The sequence below is a fragment of the Harpia harpyja genome, chromosome 9 (assembly GCF_026419915.1).
Source record: "Harpia harpyja isolate bHarHar1 chromosome 9, bHarHar1 primary haplotype, whole genome shotgun sequence".
Lineage (NCBI taxonomy): Eukaryota > Metazoa > Chordata > Aves > Accipitriformes > Accipitridae > Harpia > Harpia harpyja.
Window position 1 is genome coordinate 14,094,099 of NC_068948.1, and position 6,000 is coordinate 14,100,098.

A 6,000-nucleotide genomic window follows, 5' to 3' on the forward strand; every position below is an offset into this window, starting at 1 on the left:
ACAGCTTTGATGTATCTTCCGAGGAAGGTCCCTTTTACCTGGCCCGGGGAGGAGGCTCCCGTGCTTGGGGCCGAGTCCCCTCCCGAGGCGGTGGTGGCCACTACACCAGGGCTGCCCGCAGCACGGCCCCAGCCACCGGCAGCAGAAAGCACTGTTCTCCCTGCAGCCACCGCGGGAGTCAAGGGGAACCAAGGAGAAGCACCCTGCTGTCCCTCCAGGCATGGCCTTGCCTCTCCTCTCCTTCAGATGGGGAGTTACACCAAAACACTCGCCTCTTTTTCTTACCCATGTTAACCTGCCTGCTTTCACAGAAGGAGACTCGGGTAAAGAGAAAATCATTTGGAGCACACTTACTTGAAGTAGCTGAGAGGGTAAAGACAGCATTTAGGCAGTGCATTATGATGCTGCCTACCACAACTATGTGCCCTGTCATCTCTGCCTGAACTGTAACAGCTCACAACAGAGACCAGACTCCAGCACGTCCTCATGTTGAGAGGCCCACACTACCCCGAGTGTGCCCATGTAACTCTCAGTAATGGTTTTTAATACCTTTTTATTTATCTCAGAGTGCACATACACACTGGGAAGGGCCAATTACTGTTTAATGTGGCACACTTGGATCATCTGTGCAAAATTTGCAAGTTAATTAATTGGTTACAAGTCGTCTTTTCTTCTTCCCCCAAAGCCATTAACGTTGTGTTGAAAGGTACCTCCTGCCCGGATGATGCCCAGGAGACCGTGGCGGTCCCCGCCTCTGTCCCGCACCACCCTTCACCACCAGTCCTACTCATGGTGGTGCAAGCCAAGGACCAGAATTTTAAGCTTTTGGTGGCACTGACAGCAGCCGTGGTGCTGTGCCATGCCAGGGGAGCCAAACTGGCCAGGGATTTTCAGGGTGCGCTGGAGGGCAAGGAGGACTTCTTGCAACTTGCAGTCCCTTCTGTGGTACAGTATGATGCTTTAGCACCAGGAAAAAGCCACAGCACTCTCTCCACTGTGATTTACACTCTGGTTGAGTCAGTGTGACAGCAGGCCTACTTAACGCTACCCTCCGCCCCCACTGTTACAGAGTTACGACTTTAAACGCCGAATATGAATCAAGAATTTCCTTTCCATTCAAATCCTCCTTCTGCCCTTCTTATCTGACTCACTTCCAAGCTGCCCACTGACCTTCATGCTAATTGATCATTACTAATAGATAAGGGTAATGCAGCTTTTGAACTGTACTTACTGCGTGCTCTATACTTCTTGATTGGCACAGACTGCATTTTTTTGCCTGGACTAAGATAATCTGAAATTAAATCAGAAGCCAGTGGACAATACTTTGAGAATACCACTGCATGCTGCAGTGAGCTGCCATGCTGCTACATGCGTTACCTGAAACAACTGGAAAAGCCCAGTTGGGGATTTGCAGGAGGGTGGGTGAGGGGGGCTCTTCTCTAACACCCCCACGTAGCATGCTTAGTGTCACCGAGCCCCCTTACACCAACACCACCGCATCTCCCGGGAAGGTGCCTGGATTCGCTGCTTGGAATGTAAGCGCTTACCAGTTGCACTTCCCCGAAGGCTGGAGTGCTTTGCAGGTATTAGCTTAGGAAGCCACGCAACACCCTGTGCATCTGGCAAGCTGAGTGCTATCTGCCTTTGGATACAGTGAACTGCAAAGAATTTAAGTGACTTGTCAGGAGTTACCGGGAGAGCCCGAGGCACAGCTCAGAACACAGTTGCTGCCCATAGCCTCCTCTGCAGCTATCAGTGCCAACCCTCTGCGATGCACTAATACTGAAGAGCACATTTCATACACAAATGGATTATTACTGGAATCTTATAGATAAAGCCATTCATCTTCTGAGGCCCTTGGGAGTCTGAGTAGTTAATACATATCACAGCAGAAAGATATATAAAGCACACAATACAAAGACACAGCGAGAAGCACATATAGAAATGTTGAAAGGGAGAGAACTGGAGCAGAAAAGCCAATCTGCACAAGATACACAGTCCAGCCGATGTGCATGCAAGCTGACCAAACAAACCAGATCTTCAAGCACTTTCAGGTGAGGTCTTCAAAAGCATTAACATGAGCTAGAAACTTCAAACTCCAATTGTTCAGCCACCAATTTTCTTAGGAGCACTGTCGATGATATGGCAACGATCAGCCCTTATTATCAGATTTGCACATGCACAGGAGCAGTCACAGGTGGAAGGAGGTGCTGGTGACTCAGGACACCCAGCCTGCCTAGCCCAGGTGTTTGTACATCTGCCCCTTTATCCAACCACAGTGACAAAAATAATAGCAGAAATCCTGACGCCCCATTTTCACCAGCGCTCATACCCTGGTGATGAGCACTCTAAGAACCCATTTCAGGCAGAATAGAAAATTAATGAGGGAATAAAAGAGGTTGAGTTACACATCTTACATCTCAAATATGCCTTGCACAAATCGGCCGTGATGAATTGTTGTATGAAGTCTGGGTAAGGCTCTTCGCTGGTCAGAATACAGATAAAGCATGTGTGGGCTTCTCACATGTTAAACAGAGCTTGTTAAAGGAAAGATGCTGTTTATCCTTTTAATTCCGACCACATCATTCACTCGTCATCTTATTTAGACCCTATTTTTCCCCAGACTGGCAGGTGATATGATTGCATTGGCCTTGATACAATCACAGCTCGCACTCTGCTTGACAATCCAGCAGCAGTGACCAGAGCTTTTGTGCCGGTGCAGCTGGGAGAGCGGACTGCCTGCGCACAGAGATCCCACCCCATCAAAACCACGCGGACGGGATAAAAACAAAACCAGGCAACTTTCAGTCAATGAATATACATCTCATTCAAAGCAAAAAGAAGGCTCTCCAGCAGCAATGCCAAACACGCAGATTAATGACAATGCTTTGCCTGTGAAAATGGCCTTGCTGAGTCCAAACACGTTCTCCCGAGATGCCAGATTTTGTAAGTTAGCAAAAATGTTGAGCTGTCTGTTTGCTTTAAACAATTATGTCAGCTCTGCAAGTAAAATATGTTCCCTCGCCTGACCTCCCCATGCTGCTAGGTAGGGCAGGATTTGGCTGTCTCTTGCTTTAACACAGACATCAGGGGACAGCTGGAGAGTTTCCTTGGGAAAAGCAGGGCACAGCCAGTGAGGGGAGAGGTGAAGGGACCAGAAGCACCGACGGGCTCTTGCAGCAATGTGCTTTATCACCTGCTGCATCACAGCAAAGCCCTAATACCCCAACTTAGGTGCAAGCCCTGGTCAGGTGTGGCTTTAGGTCTTAAGTGCCAAGTAAAAACAGACCTGTTTTGGGAAGGCAGCCCTTTAAATAGAAGATGTCTGGTGCCACAGTTTTTTTAAAATATGGCCCTAAAGCAGACAAGACAAAGGAGGCTATTGTTGCTGCTCCCACCTCTCTCCCCAAAAGGGGAGCTGCTGCAGAAAGAGATTAAATGATTTATCCCAGGTCACAGTAGAAGTTTGTGGCAGAACTGGGAATTGCAGAGCTCCCCTGGGTGCCCGCCCAGTACATTAAGCACAAACTCAGCCGCCTTCTGCGCAGCACCAGGTCAAAGGCTGGGTCAGGCTGCCTCCATACTGGAACAGCCTGTCAGCGCCTGGCACTGGGCTGCCGAGCAGAAAAACGCTTGCTGTCAATAGCGAGGGCAGAGCAGCAATATTTATATCGGAGCTAATGGAGGCAAACACCGATCACTTTCTTATGATTTACACCGAACGTGCCATAGCCAAGCTCAGCTGGAGGAGCCAGTCCCTCCGCCACCTTTCCAAAGGATGCTCGGCTGTGCCCAGGGGAGCTACACCAGCACCCCGTACTGATGGGACCGGACTACAGCCAGCCTGCCAGGATATTTTCTCATGCGAGCAAGCGCTCACTTGAATGTTTCCCCCATTCAGTAAAATGAATCACACGAATGTAGTTTACCCTAGGGCTGATACTTGATGTGAGACCACAGGAGGCTCCCAGCCTGGAAGATGCAGGGGAGCACTGCTCGGACAAACCTGTGCTAGGTGGCAAGAGCCTTCAGTGAACTGCAGTGGAAATAAAACTAGAGGGCAACCTAGTGCCAGTGCTAGCACATACACATATCCCAAACATTTTGTTGCCATTATCTCCAGAGCCCATCTAGGCAGCCTTCTGGCATGCAGAAGATCAGGTTTGGGAAAGCCAGAAACGCACTGGGGGTTATGCTGAAACAGTTGGTTACAGTACAAGCCTATATTGAACAAACAGGGGAAAAAATAAAGAAGGGAAAAAAAAAAGGGGGGGGGGGGTGTCTTCAGTTTTGCTGCTGCGTGGAAGGGACTCTGAGATGGCACATGTGGGAATGCCCAGGCCACGCAGCTCCTGGACACACTGGTACCTCACATCCCGACCGCTCAGCCTGCTCTGCACGTCTCTGTTCACACAGAGCTGTCTGTCCTGTAGCAGGAGCCTCCTGCACCTTTCAACTACTAACCCGTAAAAGTAGCTCCTCAGGATTCAACTGCATAGAGAGCCAATAGCCATCTTGGCTCAAACACAGTGGAAGAGAAGTGTGCATGAGAATACACAGTGGTTATAGAAGGTATTTCCCACGTTACAATCAGGTGAAGAGAGAACATAACTGTGTAACAAATCCAAAAGCTATGACACTTTTGTCTCTGATGTTTCCACTTCCAAGCTAGCAGCAGGTGAGAGGACAACACAGCTTGCTCTTTCCAACATTCAGATACAGTTTAGCATCAAAAAAATCTTTCAGAGTGATCACAGTCCAGGAGCATACATCTAATTCCCTCTAAAATAATTTGGAGCTTCACTGGGTAGAAAATTGCTATTTCTGCTCCAATGCCAGAGAATTCAATTTTTAATTATAGAAATTTCTTTTATGCACAATTATAATATTCTTTCATATTCTCTCTCACTCTTAGTTCAAACATACTATTAGCTTTTTTAACTACTGCTATACATCGAGCAGACACAGGTCACTCCTGCTGCAGAGGAATGCCGATGTTCATGCCTCTTGAATCAACTCAGAATGAGTAACAGAGGATGAAGCATCTTTTTTGTATGTTCCAGGACAAATTATCTTAACAATCAATGACTGTTTGGATGCAACCTTCAGTCAGATGAAATTAGAACACAAAAATGTTAAATACCTTCTCCAGAGCATGGATATATGGACTGATAGACAATGTCTTGTGGAGACACCGTGAGCTAAGGACTAAATTCAGTGAGCAGGCTGAGAAAAGCCACATGAGAATCCACAGCAGAAGTCGGTGAAAAACAATAATGCTTTGCTACTCTCTGTGTTTGCAGGATCAGGAAATAAAGGGATACATTCTCACGTTCCAAACCAATAAACACAAAATTATCTTTACGCAATAATTAATCATCCTCTAGAATTGATCAGCTGAACAAAAAACCCAACCTGTTTCTGAGGAGATAGCTATTCAAGGGCAATAACTGGAGATTCGCAGCTCAAATCTGTCCCGGTCGGATGAAAAGAGAAGACACCAAACACACAGCAGTTGGTCCAGACCCACATCCTGAGGATTAGTGTTTGTAAAGATACAAAGATGATAAATCAGTTGCTTTAATCCGCGGCTAAATTAAACAGATTGCCTCCGTAAGTTTAGTACCTGCTTTTTCAGTTCCGACTGGAATTTAGTACCTTTGCCGATCAGAGTCAATAGCTCTGTTAGTTTAGAGCTAGGTGCGAGGTGCATCGCCGCTAATGAAAATTAGGTGCTTAATTCACCGGCCACGCAGGGGAGCGTGCCGGGGAAGGTGGTGGGAAAGCAGAGGAGGAGGCTGCTGCTCTCTGCGTCCCCCTCCTCGGGCACGGAGGGCTGGGGCACCCAGGCGGCAGCAGCAGCAGCAGGAGGGCCTGCAGGCAGCTGGCCGTGCGTGCCCAGAAGCCCGGGCCGCGGCCGCATCCCTGCGTGAGTGGACACCAGGGCACAGAGCAGTTACTCCCGCAGGAGCGCAGAGGAGAGCCGTGTCCCTGCCCGCT